This window comes from Mustela nigripes, chromosome X, assembly GCF_022355385.1.
Source record: "Mustela nigripes isolate SB6536 chromosome X, MUSNIG.SB6536, whole genome shotgun sequence".
NCBI lineage: Eukaryota > Metazoa > Chordata > Mammalia > Carnivora > Mustelidae > Mustela > Mustela nigripes.
This window is the reverse complement of record NC_081575.1, coordinates 29,043,364-29,065,188: the sequence shown is the minus strand read 5'-3', so window position 1 is coordinate 29,065,188 and position 21,825 is coordinate 29,043,364. Positions and strand designations below refer to the sequence as shown.

Below are 21,825 nucleotides of genomic sequence, written 5' to 3'. Positions count from 1 at the left end.
AGAGAAGCAGGCTCCCTGCTGAGCAGAGAGCCCGATGCGGGACTCGATCCCAGGACCCTGAGATCATGACCTGAGCCGAAGGCAGCGGCTTAACCCACTGAGCCACCCAGGCGCCCACCAATAGTTTTTATTTTAAAGGTGGAAATGGTAAATATGATGTTGGGTATGCTATTACAGGTTTTTTAAAAGCCATTAAGGCAGCACCTTTGCCCTCAGCTATCCTGGCCCAACAGGCTGTTCTTGCTCGGACTGCATTTTAGCCAAGGGCAAAACTGCAAATATCTATACTGGCAGTAGGTAGGCCTTTGAAGTAGCTCATGACTTTGGAATGCTAAGGAAACAGTGAGGCTTCCTCACTTCTAGTGGGGACAAAATTAAAAATGGCCTTTATGTTCAGAAATTACTAGATGCCATACAATTGGCAGATGCTTTGGCCAGTATTAAGGTCCCTGCGCATTCTAAGCTGGATTCCTTGGAGGCCAGAGGAAACCACCTAGTTGATATTTCTGCAAAGAATGCTGCTCTTGAAGGAACCAACAGCCAAACCTCTGTCATGGTCAAAGGGATGTTCCCCCTCCCCAAATGATAATCTAGAAAAATTGACTAGAGATGCCCAACCATCAGCCCCAGAAAAGGAAAAAACAATATTGAAAACCTAATGACTGCTGGTTCAATTAAAAAAAAAAAAAGAAAACTCTAGGTTGGGCCAAATAATAATCCAGTGCTGCCATAGACTCTAAAATTCCTAGTACTGACTACTGGATACGTATCCAATCATTGGTCTGCTGATAAAATGAAAACCTTTGAGCCAATACTGGGGGGTAAATGTTAACAAGACCACACAGTGCCTACTCTGCTTGCCCTCCCCGCCTTTAAATATAATTTGGGAACACCTGTGTGCACTGCTTCTGGACACTGTAAGTTGCCCAATAGATCAAAGTTTGGCAGATAGATTTTATTCAGCTTCCTCCATCTCAGGCATATAAATTTGTCTTGATAATGGTTTGTATGTTTTCTCACCGGACTGCTATTTTTTTGTGGCTAAAATCCTACTAGAAAAAAATCATCCGTACCTGGGGAATTCCCCCTCAAACTTCATAGTGACCAGAGAACTTGCTTCGACAGGTTTGTGTTGTTTGGGCATTGTTACAACATTTCTCCTGTGCTTACTACCCTTAATCCTCAGGGCAAGTCAAACACACTAATGGTATTGTTAAGCAAAATTTGTAGAGGCTCTTCCAATAATCCCACCAAAAGCACTGCCATTAGTTTTCCTACATTTTAGATCTACCTCTTTGGAACCTATAAACTCTTACCTTTTGAGATAATCACAGGATGGCCAATGGCGGGCTTCTTTCGATCTACAAATGGTAAAAGGAGATATACTTAAATATTGCATAGGCCCAATTGCTTCTGTTGAGAATAACCACGCTTTAGTAGAACAATCTTTCCACAGTGCGTTCCTGGGAGACAAAGATCTAAAGCGTCATACCTTGCAGTCCAGAGATTTCATCTGTTGGAAAAGACAGCTACAGAAAGACTCTCTTCAACCCTGTGGAAAGGCCCCTTTCAGGTACTGTTAACCAACCCTTGTACTGCGGAACTCCAAGGAATGACTCTTGGATCCATGTGTGACATCCTTTTTTTTTTTTTTTTAAGATTTATTTTTTAAACTAATCTCTCCACCCAACATGGAGCTCGAACTCACAACCCCGAGATCAAGAGTTGCACACTCCTTTGACTGAGCCAGCCAAGCAGCCTCCCGTGTGTCACATCTAACGAAAGCACCAGACCCTGACTAGATCTGCACATCCCATGAGTACCTGGAAAAAAAGATTTCCAGGAATTGAAGCAGACGACAGCTGAAGGAGACAGCTTTCCCAAGATGATTGGACCAGACCTGTATACCTTTTTCTCGATGTTGCTTCTTACCTTATTTCCTCCCTTTCTTTCTAATCTATTGCAAAAAGGGAGCCTTTCTGGCTGTTGGATCTGACACCAGAAACTTCGATTTGTTCTTCCCTATTTATTATTTGTTTCCCTGCATCCAAGGGAAATACAAATAAGCTAACTCCTCTTTGCAAGGCTTTTTTAAAAAAGATTTTTGTTTATTTGAGTGAGAGAGCGCAAAAGTGAGTGAGCAGGGAGAGGCAAAGGGGAAAGGAAAAGGAATCTAAAGCAGAATCTGCACTGAATATGGAGCCCTACTCGGGGCTGGATCCCATAACTGCAAGATCATGACCAGAGCCAAAACCAAGAGTCTGATGCTCAACCAACTGAGCCATGTAGGTGCCCCTGCAAGGCTTTTGGAAAAGACCCCTTTAGCCTTGACGAAGTTCTGCTCATCTTGTTCTGTGTAATCTTTTTTTTTTTTTAAAGATTTTATTTATTTATTTGACAGAGATCACAAGTAGGCAGAGAGGTAGGCAGAGAAAGAGGAGGAAGCAGGCTCCCTGCTGAGCAGAGAGCCCGATGCGAGGCTTGATCCCAGGACCCTGGGATCATGACCTGAACTGAAGGCAGAGGCTTTAACCCACTGAGCCACCCAGGTGCCCCTGTATAATTGTTTTTTAAAAGATTTTATTTTTAAATAATCTCTACACCCAGTGTGGGGTTCAAACTTACAACCCTGAGATCAAGAGTCAGACTCTCAACTGACAAAGCCACCCAGGCACACCTTTATAATCAGTTTTAAGCCTTATACCTATTGCCTCTCAAACATTCGTAGAAATAACGTGCCCAGTAGGGTCATGCTAGCTCAGCACTTTGAGATAATCTTCAACATTTATCTCAGACGGGAAATGCCTGACAGTTCTCCCTCCTCCTCTTCCCTGTTACTCAAATGTGACTTCACCGGTTTCCATTCTACACACTTTCCCTCCCATGGGGGACATGACCACCAGGAAAGATCCTTTCTGACACCAAGGGGATGAAAACACTAAATATGAAAAAAAAAAAAACCCAAAAAACAAAACCACCACAACACAACCCTGACTTTTGATTAGCAGTGCTTTTGAGAAAGACCTTGATCAAAAGGGGGAGATGTGAAAATAAAGGAAACTTTATTTAAAATGGAGTCAGGAAGCCCCGAAGGGGGAGCTCTCATGCATTACCTCTTGGTGGAAGAAGCATTATCCCACAATTCCCAGCAGGAAGCAGCTTGCTTTTGGTATCCCAGCCTGAGGAAGGATGAATTTCTCCTTGCCCAGCAACAGCCCAGTCAGTGAGAGCTCAATGAAACAGTCCCTCCTCTTTTCCCCTGGGAAAGCAAGCCCCTCTCCTCTGTTCTCTGGGTTTGCCTATGGATTGCCACAGTTTGCTTGTTCTGAATTACAATTCCTCTGCTCTTCCTCAATAAACTCATTTTGCTGGTAAAATAACAGCTCTTTTGTTTTTTAAGGTCAATGGAAGCTGAAACCACCTGAGGTTTCTGGGAACAGACTGACGGGGTCTGAAAAACTGAGGTTTGCTGGGAAGGGAGGTGGTGTCTGGAGCTTTAAGTGTCGTTATTGTGGGGGTTGGGAGAGAGCAAAACTCTCGCCAGTGACCCTCTTCCCACTACCCCACCCCTTTAAGCACTCAGGATGTTAATTGGCCTGGTGGCCTTTATGTAAAAATTAGTTTGCAAACTTCTGCCAGCAGAAATCTGGGCATAATTATACTGAGTTGTCCTTTTATTTTTTTATTGTGGGGGGGGGAGGTACGAATTTCATCTAAGTTTCCTCTTTTCTGTCCTCCATGCAGTATTACTCATCAGGTGGGACCAGTGGCCAGAGGTCTGCGTTTCCGCCTCCCCCATTGCTGCTCCATCCATCCTGTGCCTGAAATACAAGTAGGGTGGGTAACCACATAGGCCCCAGTGCTCTCTAGGAGGAGCCCATTATGGTTTTAGAAAAGGATAGGCCATGGCTGCTTCGATTTAATTACCAGATATGATTAAATAATAAAAATACGTGAGCACTCAAATTCTACCAGACTTTTCTTGGATGACTTTGTGTCATCTCATTTAATCTTTCTAACAACCTGCTAAGATAGATCCTTATTATCCCCATTTTACAGTTGAGGACATAAACTTAATTAACTTACCTGGATCACCCAGCTTGTATGTTGCAGATCTAGGATTTGAAATTGGATTTGAAATCTCATCCATCTAATTCCAGACAGCTGCTCCTAACCGCTGCCTGATATGAAGTACACAGAGCCATGTGCTCCTCCTGAGTCCATTTCCTGCATTGCACATCTTATTTTCTTAGATTCTACCATTTGAGATTCAGTCCTTTGACCATGAAGACTTTTCCTACCCCAAGATCCCTTTTTTCAAGGTATCTATCCAAAGGAGCAGCAATGGCTTAATAAGCACATTAGATAACATTTGAGTGGAGGAAAATTGGTTATTAGCTAAGTTCCCCAAACAAAGGACATGGACAGTTGTTTCCTTGAGGTAATCAGTTTTGGCAAATCAGGGACATGATGGTACAAAGAACAGACAAGGTCAAATATGAATGTTAGATCAGTATCCTCAGACTTTTGCTACTACTTAGGAAGCCAACCCTTTGGGGCCTAACCCATTGTTTTTTGCATTCCAGATGATTTACCAGCACATAAGGTAAATAGTACATTTGAATTCTCAGAGACCTCCAACTTTACCTTCTGTAGCCTTCCTTGCCTCTTTCAAAGTTCCCTTTATTTCTCAAGATTACAGGAAGATTCCATCAGGTTCATATATCCTGAGGGAGATTTCCCCCCAGCAGGCGGAGATAGCATGCTGTCATAGATCCTTTGGTATTCTGTTTTTACTGTACATTTTATTTTTTATTTACTTTTTAAGATTTTACTTATTTATTTGACACAGAGAGATCACAAGTAGGCAGAGAGGCACCAGAGAGAGGGGGAAGCAGGCTCCCTCAATCCCAGGACCCTGAGATCATGACCTGAGCTGAAGCCGGAGGCTTAACCCACTGAGCCACCCAGGTGCCCCTTGCTGTACATTTTAATAGGTACTTGTTCAGATTAATCAACAGTCTTTATGAGGTAACAGTATGTTATTGAGGCATGTTATATTCCAGACTCTGTACTAAGCACTTTCCATGCATGATCTCATGAAAGCCTCATGAGTCTGAAAACAAACTCTATCCCAGAAAGGCCAACTTGTTCGAAGTCACAAAGATAGTAGCAGAATGGGGGTTTAGGCCAAGTCTGACTTCAGAGCCTCATAACCATGCTGGGTTGTAGCTATAGTTAGAATATAATAATTGAGCTAAATATAGAAATAGGGGCTCTGATAAAAGGTGGTAGGGTATTCACTGACCAGCAACATGGTCTGTGCTAATATTTTGCTGGTTCCTATGGATAACAATGAAATGGCACATTTATAACAATAAAATAATAAATAGAAATCTGTTTTGTTTTGTTTTTAAAGATTTTTATTTATTTATTTGACAGAGAGTGAGAGAAGGAACACAAGCAAGGGGGAGTGGGAGAGGGAGAAGCAGGCTTCCCGCCGAGCGGAGAGCCTGATGTGGGACTCGATCCCAGAACCCTGTGATCAGGACCTGAGCCAAAGGCAGACGCCGAACAACTGAGCCACCCAGGTGCCCCTAAATAACAATTATTGTTAGTATTTTATTATTTGTAGCAGTAGCTAACACCTCCCTCATTCAATGAACAAGTATTCATGGAGTGCTTCCTATATGTCAAAGATTGGGCAAGGTTCTGGGGATCCAAAAGTAAGCAAAAAATGTGTGTTTCTTACTTTCTCAGGCTTATAGTTTAGTGGCAGAAACAGACATTAAACAATCGCTCTGAGGACTGTGTAATTACAGAGATAAGAGATCAGAAGAGAAATAACATGTTCCCAGTGGGCAAATAAGAAAAGAATGTGAAATAGGTGGCGGCTTGGGATCAGGAAAGGCTTGCCTGAAGAAGAGAAGTAAAAATGTAAGGGCGAGTTGGAATGAAGTAGGTGAGGAGTGAGGTGGGAGTTGAGCTAAAATGCGCATCTCAGGGAGGGAACTGCATTAGCATATGACTTAAGGATTTGGTCTCTATGCTAAGAGCACTGCGAAGTCCATGGAAGGTTTTAAGCGAAGGCCTACTGCGAGCCAGTTTCAATTTTAGTAAGATCACTGGAGTTGCTGCAGGAATAATGGGTAGGAGGGGAGCAAAGGTGTAAGTCCGGACTAGTTCGCAATTGTCCAGGCTAGAGATGATGACTTAGGCCAGGGTCATGGTTGTGGAGATGGAAACGTATTTGGGAGGTGACGGATTTCTTGGAGGTGGTGCTGATAGGACTTGGTGATAGATTCAATAAGGAGGTGTGGGATGAGGGAGGGCAGTGAGGCCCTTTCGTCGAAACAGCTACCTTGTGAGGGAGGTGTGCTATCCCTTCTTTTATGAAGAAGGAAACAGACTTCTCATGGCTTTAGTGTAAAGACCACAGGCTTCCTAGGCCCGTCGGGACATTCTCTTCATCAGGCTCTATTGACTTACATATCCTGGTCTCTGCCATTATCCTCCTAGTTCTCTGTGCTCTAGCTACAGCTGCCATTTAGTTATTTGCTCAGCCAAGCTCCTCCTAGTTTTTCTTTTAAAAGTCTTATTTATTTATTTGACAGAGATCACAAGTAGGCAGAGAGCCAAGCGGAGTTGGGGAGGGGGGAGTAGGCTCCCCACTGAGCAGAGAGCCCGATGCAGGGCTCGATCCCAGGACCCTGAGATCATGACCTGAGCCGAAGGCAGACACTTCACCCACTGAGCCGCCCAGGCACCCTGCTCCTCCTAGTTTTAAGGCCTTTTCATATACTGTTCACTTGACCTGAAATGCTTTTTTCCTTTTCTTTACTTGGCTCATCTTTCCTTGGGGAAACCTCTGATCTGTCAGACTGGATTAGGCCTTTAGGTTATCTACTCTCCTAACACTCCGTACTTTGGCACGGATTACACTTGCATCTAGTTTTTTGTGTGATTATTTTTGGACAGTCCCTCCTACAAAACTGTAAGCTCCGGAGAAGAGATCTTGCCTGTCTTGTTTATCTCCCTATTACCAATGACTAGCATAGGGCTTAACATGGAGGAAGGTGTTACATGTATGTTTGTTGAGTGAATGACTGAAGCTTATAGAGTCTAAGCTAACTTGCCTACTGGTAAACAGTAAGTGACTGATTCAAGACTTGGACTTAAGTCTACCCAACAGGAGAGCCCAAGCCCCAACCACGATGTAAGACTGTCCCTGTTCAGCAACTGAAATGTCAAAGCCATACAGCAATTGCTAAAGAACTTATAATCCATTTTCTTTTTCCTCCCCTGCCCTCCCTTCTTCTTCCTTTATACCTTCCCACCTCCTTCCCTCCCTGTCTGCCTGTCTGCTTGCCTCCCAGTGTTTTTCTTTTATAAGATTTGGAAAGACTGTAAGAAGTCATCTTGTCTAACCTGTGCATTTTACAAACAATGAAACTGAAGCTAGAAAATTGCCTGCCTGAAGGCCATAGTTATTGGCAGGCTCAATAGATACCTTTATCTTTTATGGTGGGCATCATTCTAGCAAAATCAATGGAGATCTAATTTATCTAATCTATTTCAATCTTGTTTACCCAATATCCGTTTGTTATAACCAGGTTAGTCACATCACTGACCTGGGCACATGTTTTGCTCATTTTTACTTCAGTCGCATGATCCACACTGGTCCTTTTGCTTGGGATTAAGTTTTTCTTTCTAAACTACCTATTGATCCTTCAAGCCCCAGCTCTATTCTTCTCCCCTCAAGGCAGACTTTCCGGCTCACTGTAGTCATACGGCAGTGTGTGTCACTTACTTGGCCTCTAATCACACAGTAATGTGTATTTTCTTTTAAATGTTCTTAGGTGTGTTTTTTCTTCTTCGCAGACTGCCCTTACCCCAAGCTTCTGAAGGGCAGGAACCATATCACATCGTTCACCTCTTTTACAATCCTTTTGATCCCTAGAAAGCACTCTACACATTGTAGACACTCAAAGAATAATTCTTGAATGAATGAGTGAATAAATGATGTAAGCAAGAAAAAATGAAATGGTAAACTCTGCCATCTTGTGGCTATCAGTCTTTAGTGTTGCCATTTCCACTGTGGTTTTCGTGTTGAAATTAGAACGGTACATGGTAATTAACAAGGGTGATGGTGGTGAAGTGGGAAAGGTTTCTTTTCCTTTTGCTCAGTGTGCCACCAGCATGGTCACTGAAATATAACAGAAAATGGAGGAAAACTAAAAACCAAACTAACCATGTACATAAGGACTGAGGAGTATTGATTGGATTTCCTCAGGTACAAATCCTACTTTGAAAGGGACAAGTATAAGAAATTGTTCCAACATGTCCAACAGAGCTCTGATCAGATGACTAACCTACTCATTGAGGGGGATCAATTTTTTTAAAAGATTTTATTTATTTATTGACACAGAGATCACAAGTAGGCAGAGAGGCAGGCAGAGAGAGAGGGGGGGGGCGGGGAGGAAACAGGCTCCCCGCTGAGCAGAGAGCCCGATGCGGGGCTCTATCCCAGGACCTTGAGATTATGACCTGAGCAGAAGGCAGAGGCTTTAACCCACTGAGCCACCCAGGTGCCCCAAGGGGGATCTATTAATAGATCTTTTGTGAGTGTTATCTGGTGAAGAGAATCTCTGCCTTTGAGTTATTGGTCCTAAGATCCAGTCTTCGTTTTGCTGAACAACCTTGTGCGATCAAACAATGTCTCTTGTCTCAGTTTTCTTACCAGTGAATTTACTGCCCAGTTTACTTCTAGGGCTTTTGTAAGACTCTGAAACCACAGACACAAAGATTCTTAGAAACATTTTTTAAAAAGTGACATACATGTTTAGCATTTTCATAAAAGAAAAAGAATGTTTCCACTTTCCATTTGTACAGCACCTAGATGTTTATAAAGGGCCTGTAAGGCCATTACCCATTTTTAGTCTCACAGAAACTCTAGGAGATAGGCAGACAGGCAGGTATTATTAGCCTCAATTTACAGATGAAGCTTGGAGATTCATATTCAGAGTTAATGAACCTACACTGAGGACCTGTCACGTGTCAGGCAGACTGATAGGTATGTTCACGTTAGGGAAGTTAAGTTAGTTGCCCAAGATCACCTGGCTGCTGAGTGGTAGCGTCTGTAATCTGACCCAGGTCATTTGACTTTGGAAGCCAGTGCTCAAAGGCCACTATCTTTAGGTCAGTCAAATTCCTCTTCTGGGGCCGTTGCATTTCTCTCTCTTTCGTAGAATGAAATATTTTGTTACCTGTTAGAAATACTTACGGTCTGAAGAGCAGACCTGGGTGTAGGTTACAAGCCTGTACTCTGCTTAAGGTGATGGTTCTTAGCCCTTGGTGTACATTAACATCACTTGGGGAGTTAAAAAAAAAAAAAACAAAAAACAAAAGACTACCCATGTCCTGGCTCCAAAACAGAGTAATTAAATAAGTCTCTGGGGGTGGAGCCCAGGAAAAAAGGTTTTTTTTTTTTTCTTTTTAAAGCTAATTCCAAGGTGTAGCCGGAGTTGAGAACCACACTGCTCTCGTCCCACTGTTCATGTCTGTCATCTAGTCAATGTCATCCTGCGGGACTACGGACATGGAGAGCTGACACCATGATGATCTAGCTTTGCTGCCTATGTAAGTAATAAGCTGTCTATAGTCATTTGGATTCATGGTTTTCTTGATGGCTGAATCTGTGCCGGTGTAGTGAGCCAGCCGAGCAGCTGCCCACACGCTGCTGTTTCAGGACTGCCTGACGGCTTAAGAGTACTTCCAGACTGTATAACTGGATTGGAAAAGCTTAGCAATTGGCAGAACCTTCGTGTTGGTTGTTTGGCCAGTAGTGTAAGAGCTGTTGTAATAGTAAAGGCCAACTAGAACCCTCAGAAACTCCTCACCACCACCTACCAACATAATAAGTAAATAAAAGTTAAAAACCGTATTGTATCCCAGGGAGAATTGCAGAATTTAGTGCTCTCAGAGACTTGTACAATGCATTCTGCCATCAGATACCTATTAAATTCACTAGTGTGGCCCCCCAAAAACAGATGTATCATGGCAGGTGACAATAGGAGGTACCACAGATTTTACTGAGCAGTACCAATGGCTCTGTCGGATGTGGTATCTTTGCTAGAGCAGATCAACACAGCCTTTTGTATGTGGCTGTTGATCTACTGAATGTGTTCTTTTCTTTTTTTTTTTTTTAAGATTTTATGTATTTATTTGACAGAGAGCACAAGTAGGCAGAGAGGCAGGCAGAGAGAGAAGACGAAGCAGGCTCCCTGCCGAGCAGAGATTCCGATGCGGGACTCGATCCCAGGACCCTTGGATCATGACCCAAGCTGAAGGCAGAGGCTTTAACCCACTGAGCCACCCAGGCGCCCCCTGAATATGTTATTTTCTGTACCCATCAGAAGGCAGATCAGAAAGTTTATGTTCACAGAGTATGGCCATCAGTGCACGTGGTGAATGCTGTAATGTGCCACCCAGGTTGCCTTTTAGCAGTGTGGACATGATTCCTCCAGCTGCTGGGAGCACATCTAGATGGCCTTCAGGTATCAGCCCTCTTTATGGGTTGCCTCAGCTAAAGAAAACTGCTCCACCTAAGATCATGCCTCCTTCCAAGGGAAATCCACATCCAATGACTAATAAGTTCACGGGTCTAAAGGCCTAGCCCTTTTAACCCAGTTCGGGTCAACCAGATATTCTAGTTCTACAGCCTACCATGGAGCTGGCTGAGGCCTTCGTTGGAATTGTATCATAGCTTCACTCCTCCCTCTGTCCAGTGCTTTCCCTCCACCTCTTTTCCACAAGTGTTGATCCCAAAGACATTCCCTAACAAACATCCTGTGCACCAGTTTCCTTCTTGAGGTCTGTTTCCTGGGGAAGCCAGACCCTGTGACAATCGGTGCCAGGAGCAGGTGTGATGATGGGATTTTCAATCGGGGCCACTCATTGCCTGGCTGGCATTGGGGACCCCACACTGGTGGTAGGTGGAGCATGGATAGTCCCTGACACAAGGCAGCGGTGCAGTTAAACTTCCTTTGGTTGGAGGGACTAAATCAGCTATTGGGCTATATCAGACATTTGACAAATATGGAGAAAGTAGCAATCTCTAAGAGAATGGGATTTGATGGCTATTCCTAAGTTTGATGGGCACTCTGGAAAAAGATCACAAAAAATCAAAGTGATTAGTTGGCAATTTAAAGTTCAGTGGGAAAGTCACAGAACCTCCTTGATGGCATATACAGAGGCACACCTCCTGCAGCAGGATGATAAAGAAAGTGGATGACTGGGCCCAGGACTTGAACCATAAAAGCAGTTGGTCTCTAAGGATGGTTAAAATCTCAACTAAGGCAGGTCTGCTATGCCAAGGTCAGGACTCTGGCTGGGAAAGAATGGGACTCTGACATATGAGAGAGGGACTTCTAGGCCTTGAAAACCTTGACTTCCCCTGTGGGAAGTGGCCCACTCCTCCCTATTAAGAGCTAGCACACCCTGTTTGTTTGAACACAGTACACAGGCCTTTCCCTTGTCCTACTCCTCCCAGACCCGAGGCCAATAACTAGGGTTAAATCACAGTGTCCTCTGACAAGGGATGTGCTCGGCCTGCTAAGAGAGGAAAGGGACAATACCCTGATGAACTCGCAGCATCTAGTCAAAATGTCACAGTAGGAGCTGAGACAGTAGGTATGGGCAAGAGTTTTGCTGAATCAAGGGAAGTGGAACACAAATTTGGATACAAGGTTGTTTGTAAATATAGGAGTAGTCTCCCAGGATACAGGATCTAATAGCCGGGCAGAGACCCTGAAAGATGGTACAGACACAGTGCTAGGATGGATCCTAGAAGCAGGGAAAATAGGTTGGCTAAGTTGGGTGGAAATCGCCTAAATCGTCATGACAGGCAGTGGATTAGAAGGCTCAGGTTGCAGCCTGCTGAGTGGATCTGGTATGTGAGGCCAGAAGATGTCCTGGGGGATCGTGTTGCAGAGAGGCGCTCAGGGAACACACCGTTCACCAAGGCCATGAGGTGTGTGCTGGTCGGAGAGGCACCAGCATGACTAAGAAGTACATGTGTAGGCCACATGCAGGCCAGAGTAGACGGTAGGTGAAGCAACAATCACAGAACTGAGCTCATCACTAGCAGCGGGGATGATAGGGAAACCGAAGGAACAGGGGCCAGGAGGTGATGGTCAACTGTGGACGCGAGGGGGAGTGAGAATTCATCATCAGGAATCAGCGCAGCCAAGGGGCCCTGACGTAGAGGGAGTTATGGAGGTTAAGAGACTATAGCATCCCTAGGGGCGAAACAGATGGACAGATGACAGGGACCCTGCTCAATCTGCAAAATAAAAAACCAAGTGTGCACAGGAGGCTGAAGGTAGTTGTTCCAGTACCAAGTCATGACCTCTTGCAGAGTTGCCTGACATAAGCCAGTTTCCAGACCCAGAACCCATGGACTAAACGGGTTCAAGTCCCTCCTGGGAGGGGGGACCCTGCAGTAGCAGTGCACGTATGTGTAGTCATGAGTTCATCCGTCCTTCCCCAGAAGGACTCATGGCCATTTACTTGGGCAACTGTGCTCTGGAGAAAGGAACTCCAACATTTGGAGAACCATTTGACTGATGGACATGGGGGTACAAAAGGTTATTTCCTCAAGTTGGTTGTGTTGGGGGGAATACTCTGTAGCGCAGTTTATACTCCAGATGATGTTAATGGGATCAGACTGAGGCTAGTCTCCAGCTAAGACCAAATTCTTGCCTACCTTTTCCCCCTGGTGCTATCCCGCTTGGCTTACTGTCTTTTCCTGAGAGCACTTCCCCAGTAAATCCTGTGCACAAGAATCCTTGTCTCAGGCTCCATTCCGGCAAACCCAACCTGAGACAGGCTGTGTCCATTCGTACATGAAACATTCATAACAATGCACAGTATGGTTGTGCCCTGGTACATTTAACCATTCTCTAAGTGATGGACATTTGGGATTTATCTAGTCTTTTTCTGTTACAAACAATGCCTCAGTGACTGTCCTTGCATCTGACTCTTTATGTCCCATATGTCCTGGAACCTCTTTATATAACTTGCCATCAGAAAAATTCACCTGGGATTCCAGGTAGTCCCAAGAGGACTATGAATATTAGTTTTGTGGGCTGTGGCTATATCCAAGGAAACCAATTGCCTGAGGTAAATCATAAAAGAGTCCATGACTTCTGGGGCTACACAGAGGTATTTGTGAAAGGGTCACAAATTAGGAAAATGGAAAGGATGAAGGATGGTTGTAGAAATAAGTTGAGATAGAATAGTCCAGATAAGCTTTAAAGTAGCATTTAGGAGTCTTTTCACTAGAGGGAAATTCGAATTTGAGGTGAGGTAGGATTAGTGGCAAACACAGGTTAGAATGTTCTGGTTAATTAAGAGACAGACAAGATAAGGTGAGGGACTAAAGTGGGGATCTGAAAGTACGGTACTGGAAATTACGGTCAAAATGGCTAAAGTCAATGGGCGCACCTAGGAATGAGCTAGGAGTGAATCAGTGCTTAAGAATCATTTTTCTGGAACTCATTTCCTGTAGTGCTTTTCTGAAAGAACACCTTGCTCCTTTCCAAGCTTATTTTATTTGTTTTGATCATTATTCCTCCCTCACTTTCTATCTTTGTTGCCAAGATCCAGGAGGCAAAGATAAGTAAGAGAGCAAGTCATGGACTATAACTGGACAAGCTGTGTGTCTCCAGAGGCCAAACGAAGGTTGGGGCATGGCGATCCTGCTTTGGCTTTGTGCCTATACAAACTGGGGCACCTGGCCTATTTTCTTGGTTATATGTATTCATTAATATGACAGTGTGCGTTTTGTGATTGTTCCATTCCAGGTGTTCCAATGGCATCCTGCTTTAAAATTCTTTTATTATGTTCAGTTAGCCAACATAGAGTAGTACATCATTAGATTTTGATGTAGTGCTCAACGATTCATTAGTTGCATATGACATCCAGCGATCATCACCATCCCTTATACCACTGTTTTCATTCTGATTTGTGTTATAGTTAAGTTGTTTACTATTCTGAGTTCACAGAGTGGTGGCTTATGGGACACCTCTGGCTCATACATATGCTTCATTAAGCTAACACAGTTCACATTTAAAAAAGAATAGTTGCCAGTATTTCAAAAATAGGAGGGTCCATATAAAAATATGGATTCCTGACTTCTGAAGAAACAATATGGCATGCAGGGCCTCCATTTCCTCATGACAATGGGAACCGAGCAGTGGCTACTCCTGTTACTAACTTGACATTGAATCTGAAAGTCCGTGCTATTTTTCATGGACCAGGCATTGTTCTTACAGTGACATGCAGAAGAAAGTGAAACTTTTTTCTATATCCAGTATATATAAAATCTGGGAAAACAGGGCACCTGGGTGGCTCAGTCTGTTAAGTGTTTGCCTTTGACTCAGGTCAGGATCCCAAGGTCCAGAGATCCAGCCCTGAGTAAGGCTCTCTGCTCAGCAGGGAGCCTGCTTCTCCCTCTCCTTCTGCCTGCTGCTCCCCCTGCTTGTGCTTTCTCTTTCTCTCTGAAATAAATAAAATATTAAAAAACAAACAAACAAAAAAAAACAACTCTGAGACAACAATAGCTAGGTTGAGAGGGGAGAAGACTAATGTGACTTAAGAATTAAAGGACAGAGCTGGGGTACCTGGGTGGCTCAGTGGGTCACTTGGCTGGCTCAGTGGGTTAAAGCCTCTTTCTTCTGCTCAGGTCATGATCTCAGGGTCCTGGGATGGAGCCCCGGATCCGGCTGTCTGCTCAGCGGGGAGCCTGCTTCCTCCTCTCTCTCTCTGCCTGCCTCTCTGCCTACTTGTGATCTCTCTCTGTCAAATAAATAAATAAATAAAATCTTTAAAAAAAAGAACTAAAGGATGGAGGTGGGGTGAAGACTGTTGGGCTACCTTGGACCAAACCGCTGAGATGACAGAGGGAGAAGGTAGAGGAGCTGGCTCAGGCACTTCTCTTACCAGCCTTTTCAATGAGGGAAACCGCACCTAGGACATACTATTACTGTTTCTCTGCCTTCCACCGCAATTTTCATCGTGTGCACTTCGCCAGGCGGTGGGGATACGGAGGTGAGCATGGGAGACGTTGCCCTTGCTCCCACAGAGCTCACAGTGGAGCAGGGCAGCCAGACAGACACTAATAAATACTATGAGGGAAGATGAGAGGACAGGAGGGCAACAAACACTGGGGAAATGCTTTTCTAATCTAGGGGGGTCAGAGCAGGCTTCCCTGGGGAAGTGACACCTAAACTGGAGCCTGACAAGTAAATGGGAGTTTGTCCGGGAAAGGAGGCGGGGCTAGAGCTTTAGGGACTGAGGGCGGAGCATGCGCAAATACCACAAGACAGGCAGGGGTCTGGCACCCCTGAAGACGAGACAGAAGGTCAGGTGGCTGCAGTTAGATGGGAGGGTGGCTGCGAATGAGGCTGGCTCTTCTCTTCCGAGTGGCGAGAGTGACCAACAGGTTTTGAGCAAAATGCACCATAATGGGAATTTTAATTCTCACTTTGCTACTCAGTAGCGAATGGATGAGAGAGGGACTTTGTTACTCCTTTAAAGGCCCTATTTCTAAATACAGTCACGATTCTCAGGTATCAGGAGTTTGGGCTTCAATATATGAACGGGGGGCATAATTCAGCCCATAGCAATGATCCGTGTGCATTAGATGCATCTCTGGTCTGTAAAGAATGTTAAAAATCTTGGGGCACCTGGGTGGCTCAGTGGGTTAGGGCCTCAGCCTTCAGCTCAGGTCATGATCCCAGGATCCCAGGGTCAAGCCCCACATCAGGCTCTCTGCTCAGCATGGAGCCTGGTTCACTCTCTCTCTCTGTCTGCTTCCCTGCCTACTTATGATCTCTCTCTCTCTCTCTGTCAAATAAATAAATAAAATCTTTTTAAAAAGAAAAAAAAAGAATGTTAATAATCTTGTGCTTCATCCCAGATCCACTAATCCTGGATCCACCTGTCATGAGTCTGAAGACCTATGGGTTGTTCAACTCCAGAAGCCCTCGAGTTGGCAGGACTTCACACTCTCCTCCTCACCAGAAGTACATACGTCTGAGGGGAAATCATGTGTCCCCCTTTGTTCCTATCACTTCTAGGAGGGAAGAACTCTACTCCTTTGTTGTGCTCCTCTTAACCTCTTGACATAGGTTAGGCCCTGGGATGCGCATTACCTCTGCCTTGTAATCCTGGACAGAAACCCCTACCCAACTTCTGCAAGATCAGAAGACGTATTACTATCTATTCTGTTTCAGTTGCTTTAAATAGACCTCACATTTTTACATATGTAGGAATGTCAATAATAATAATAATAGGAATAGGAATTTGTCCAACATATACTGAATAATATTATGTTTCAGGAATTACATTAAATAAACATTTTAAATTATCTCATTTAATCTTTACAACAAAGCTATAGAGTTATAGTCATTTACATTTTTTAAAGATTTTTTAAATTTATTTATTTGAAAGACAGAGACAACAAGCAGGCAGAAAGGCAGGCAGAGAGGAAGGGAAGCAGGCTCCCCGCTGAGCAGAGAGCTGGATGCGGAGCTCGATCCCAGGACCCTGGGATCATGACCTGAGCCGAAGGCAGAGGCCTTAACCTACCGAGCCACCCAGGCACCCCAATAGTCATTTACATTTTACAAAAGAGAAGCAGGATCAGAGAGGTTATTACTTAATGAAAGTGGCACAGCTAATAGATGGCAGACTCTGGTCTCTAACCTAGGTCTGTATAGATATACTAGGTTACTAGGTCTGTAACCTAGTACATGTTTTAACACCGTGATGAACATCTTGCCCCTAGGCTCACGAGAAATGCTTGTCTGTAATTTTTTCTTAAATTATTATTTTTTAAAAAGATTTTATTTGTTTATTTGACAGTCAGAGATCACAAGTAGACAGAGAGGCAGGCAGAAAAAGAGATAGGGATGCAGGTTCCCTGCTGAGCAGAGAGCCCGACGCAGGACTCGATCCCAGGACCCTGAGATCACGACCTGAGCCGAAGGCAGGGGCCCAACCCACTGAGCCACCCAGGCACCCTCTTTTCTTAAATTATTTTAATGCTGGCCTCACGAAACAAAGTTTGCTCCTCTACCGTTTTCTGATAGAGATTGTGTAGAATTGATGTTATTTCTTCTTTAGATGTTCTATTGGTGAAACAGTCTGGGCCTAGATATTTCTTTTTTGGAAGGTTTGTAAAATATGGTTTCAGTGTCTTTAATAGTTACAGGAATATTTAGGTTCTCTATTTCATCTTGGATGAGTTTTCACAGTTTGTGGTTTTCAAGGGATTTGTCCTTTACATGTAAGTTTTCAAATTTCGAATAGAGTTGTCTGTAGTCTTCCCTTATTTGCCTTTCCATGTGCGAGGCATTTCTGCTGATAGTCTCTCTTTTATTTCTGGTATTGGCAATTTGTATTGTCTTCCTTCTTTTATCAGTCTTTGTCAGGTTTATTAATTTGATTGATTTTTTCAAATCATTAGTGTTTGTTTTCATTTATCTTCTCTATTGTTTTCTGTTTTCAATTTTATAAGTTCTTCCTCTATGATTTCCTTTCTACTGCTTGTTTTGGGTTTATTTCATTCTTTACTAGTTTCTTGAGGTGGGAGCTAGATTATTGACTTGAAAATTTCCCACTTTTCTAATATAAACATTTAATGCTATAAAATTCCCTCTAAGGATTGTTTTCACTGCTTCCCACAATTTTGATGTTTTACTTTCATTTTCATTCAGTTTTAGGATCTAATAACCCTTATTAATTTCTCCATCTTTTTTCTCTCTGTATATAATTTTGAATAAAATCTATTGCTATTTCTTCAAATATACTAATTTTTCTTCTGTGATTATTTGCCTCTAATCCATCAAGTGTACTTTTCAAATGTAATTTTTCACCTCTAGAAGCTCCATTTGAGTCTTTTTTATATCTTCCATTTCTTCATCTCATCATGCTCATGTTTTTCTCTGCCTTTTTGAATATATAAAGCATATTTACAATAGCTTTTTTTTAATGTTCCTGTCTGTTATTTTTATCATTTTGGTCATATCTTACTCTCTTCTTATTGACTTTTTTCCTTATTAGGAGTAATATTTTTCTGCTTCTTTGTGTGCCTACTAACTTTATATGGAATGTCAAACATTGTGAGGTTTTTGTTATTGGTTCCTGGATTTTATTTTATTCCTTTAAATAGAGTTGGATTTATTTTTTCTTTTTATTTGCTTACTTATTTTAAATTTAAATTCAAGTTAGTTAACATATAGTATAGTTTTGGTTTCGGGAGTAGAATTTAGTGATTCATCGCTTACATACAATACCCAATGCTCATCCCAACAAGTATCCTCCTTAATGCCCCATCACCCATTTAGCGCATCCCCCCACTCCCCGCCAGCAACCCTCAGTTTATTCTCTATAGTTAAGAGTGTCTTATGGTTTGCCTCCCTCTCAGTTTTTATTTTATTTTCCTTTCTTTCCCTCTATGTTCCTCTGTTTTGTTTCTTAAATTCCACATATGAGTGTAATCATATGATATTTATCTTTCTCTGATTGACTTATTTTGCTCAGCATAATACACTCTAACTCCATCCATGTTGTTGCAAATGGCAAGATTTCATTCTTTTTGATGGCCAAGGAATATTCTGTCGTATATCTATACCATAATTTCTTTTTTTTTTTTAAAGATTTTATTTATTTATTTGTCAGAGAGAGAGAGAAGGAGAGCGAGCAAGCACAGGCAGACAGAATGGCAGGCAGAGGCAGAGGGAGAAGCAGGCTCCCTGCCGAGCAAGGAGCCCGATGTGGGACTTGATCCCAGGACGCTGGGATCATGACCTGAGCCGAAGGCAGCCGCCTAACCAACTGAGCCACCCAGGCGTCCCTATACCATAATTTCTTTATCCATTCATCGGTCGGTGGACATTTGTGCTCTTTCTATAATTTGGGTATTGTTGATAGTGCTGCTATAAACATTGGGGTGTATGTGTCCCTTTGAATCATCACTTTTATATCCTTTAGATAAATACCTAGTAGTGCAATTGCTGGGTTGTAGGGTAGTTTCATTTTTAATATCTGAGGAACCGTCATACTATTTTCCAGAGTGGCTGACCAGTTTGCATCCCGCCAACAGTGCAAGAGGGTTCCCCTTTCTCTACATCCTCACCAATACCTGTTGTTTCTTGTGTTGTTAATTTTAGCCATCCTTAGAAGTGTGAGGTGGTATCTCATTGTGGCTTTAATTTGTATTTCCCAGGATGATGTGTGATGCTGAACATTTTTTCATGTGTCTATTACCCATTTGTATATCTTCTTTGGAGAAATGTCTGTTCATGTCTTCTGCCCATTTCTTAAATGGATCATTTATTTTTGGCATATTGATTTTGATGAGTTCTTTATAGATTCTGGATACTAGCCCTTTATCCAATATGTCATTTGCGAATATCTTCTCCCATTCCAATGTTTGCCTTTTAGTTTTGTTAATTCCTTTTCCTTTGCTGTGCAGAATCTTTTTATCTTGCTGAAGTCCCAGTTGCCTCCGGAGATGTATCTAAGTAGGAAGTTGCTGGGGCCAAGGTCAAAGAGGTGTTCTCTTCTAGGATTTTGATGGTTTCCTCTCATATTTAGGTCTTCCATCCATTTTGAATTTACTTTTGTGTATGGTGTAAGAAAGTGGTCTAACTTCATTCTTTTACATGTGGCTGTCCAGTTTTCCCACTACCATTTGTTGAAGAGACTGTCTTTTTCCCGTTGGATAATCTTTCCTGCTTTGTCAAAGATTAGTTGACCATAGACTTGTGGGTCCGTTTCTGGGTTCTCTGTTCTTTCCCATTGATCTATGTCTATTTCTGTGCCAGTACCATACTGTCTTGATGATTACAGCTTTGTCATACAGCTTGAAGTCTGGGTTCATGATGCCTCTCACTTTGCCTTTCTTTTTCAACCTTACTTTGGCTATTCGGGGTATTTTCTGCTTCCATACAAATTTTAGAATTGTTTGTTCTAGTTCTGTGAAAAATGCTGGTGTTATTTTGACCAGGATCGCATTGACTCTGTAGGTTGCTTTGGTTAGTATAGACATTTTAACAATATGTTTTCTTCCAATCCATGAGTATGGAATGTTTTCCCGTTTCTTTCTATCTTCTTCAGTTTCTTTCATAAGTGTTCTATAGTTTTCAATATATAGCTCTTTTACCTCTTTGGTTAGGTTTATACCTAGGTATCTTATGATTTTGGTGCAATTCTAGATGGGATCAGTTCCTTGATTTCTCTTTCTACTGCTTTATTATTGGTATATAGAAATGCAGAAGATTTTTGTACATTGATTTTATATCCTTTGACTTTGCTGAATTCCTGTGTCAGCAATTTTTTTAGTGGAGTCTTTTGGGTTTTCTACATAGAGTATCATGTTGTCTGCAAAGAGTGAAAGTTTGACTTCGTCCTTGCTGATTTGGATAACTTTTATTTCTTTTTTTTTGTCTGATTGCTGACGTTAGGACTTCCAGTATTATGTTGAACAACAGTGGTGAGAGTGGACATCCCTGTCATGTTCCTGATGTTAGGGCAAAAGCTCTCAGTTTTTCTCCATTGAGGATATTAGCTGTGAGTCTTTCATATGGCCTTTATGATGTTGAGGTATGTTCCTTCTGTCCCTACTTTCTTGAGGGTTTTTATCAAGAAAGGATGTTACCTTTTGTTAAATGCTTTTTTGTGAGTCTATTGAGAAGATCATATGGTTCTTATCCTTTCTTTTATTAATGTGGTATATCACACTGATTGATGTGTGGATGCTGAAACTGTCTAAGTGCCTCAGGAATAAATCCCACCTGGTCATGGCGAATAATCCTTTCAATGTATTGTTGTATTCAATTAGCTAGTATCTTGTTGAGAATTTTTGTATCCGGGTTCATCAGGGATATTGGTCTGTAATTCTTCTTTTTAGTGGGGTCTTTGGTTTTGACATCAAGGTAATGCTGGCCTCCCAGAACGAGTTTGGAGGTTTCCCTTCCATTTCTATTTTTCGGAACAGCTTCAGATGAATAGGAATTAATTCTTTAAATGTTTGGTAGAATTCCCCTGGAAAGCCATCTGGCCCTGGACTCTTGTTTGTTAGGAGATTTTTGATGACTGCTTCAATTTCTTTGCTGGTTATAGGTCTGTTCAAATTCTCTGTTTCTTCCTGTTTCAGTTTTGGTAGTTCATATGTTTCTTGGAATTTATCCATTTCTTCCAGATTGCCCAATTTGTTGGCATATAATTGCTCATAATATGTTCTTATAATTGTTTGTATTTCTGTGGTGTTGGTTGTGATCTCTCCTCTTTCATTCATAATTTTATTTATTTGGGTCCTTTCTCTTTTCTTTTTGATAAGTCTAGCTAGAGGTTTATCAATTTTGTTAATTTCAAAGAACCAGCTCCTAGTTTAGTTTACCTGTTCCGTTTTTTAAAAAATTTCTATATCACTTATTTCTGCTCTAATCCTAATTATTTCCCTTCTGCTGGTTTTAAGCTTCATTTGCTGTTCTTTTTCCATCTCCTTTAGGCCTAAGTCTAGGTTGTGTATTTGAGAATTTTCTTGCTTCTTGAGAAAGGCCTGTATTGCTCTGGTCCTCTTAGGACCACCTTTGCTGTGTCTCAAAAGTTTTAGACTATTGTGTTTTCATTTTCATTTGCTTCCTTGTATTTTTGAAAATTTTTTCTTTAATTTCCTAGTTAACCCATTCATTCTTTAGTAGGCTGCTCTTTAACCACCATGCATTTGTGGTCTTTCCAAATTTTGTCTTGTGG

General features: G+C 42.3%; 1 long non-coding RNA gene across 2 annotated transcripts in view; it reads left to right on the top strand.

Moving 5' to 3' along the window:
• The window catches only part of LOC132006857 (uncharacterized), a 23,794-nt gene extending 20,428 nt beyond the window's left edge, over positions 1 to 3,366 (top strand). For both annotated transcript variants that reach the window (XR_009401240.1, XR_009401239.1), the window contains exons 3-4: positions 1,457 to 1,573; positions 1,660 to 3,366. This is a non-coding gene — a long non-coding RNA (uncharacterized LOC132006857). The remainder of the gene's footprint in view (positions 1 to 1,456; positions 1,574 to 1,659) is intronic.
• Positions 3,367 to 21,825: the final 18,459 nt, after the last annotated feature.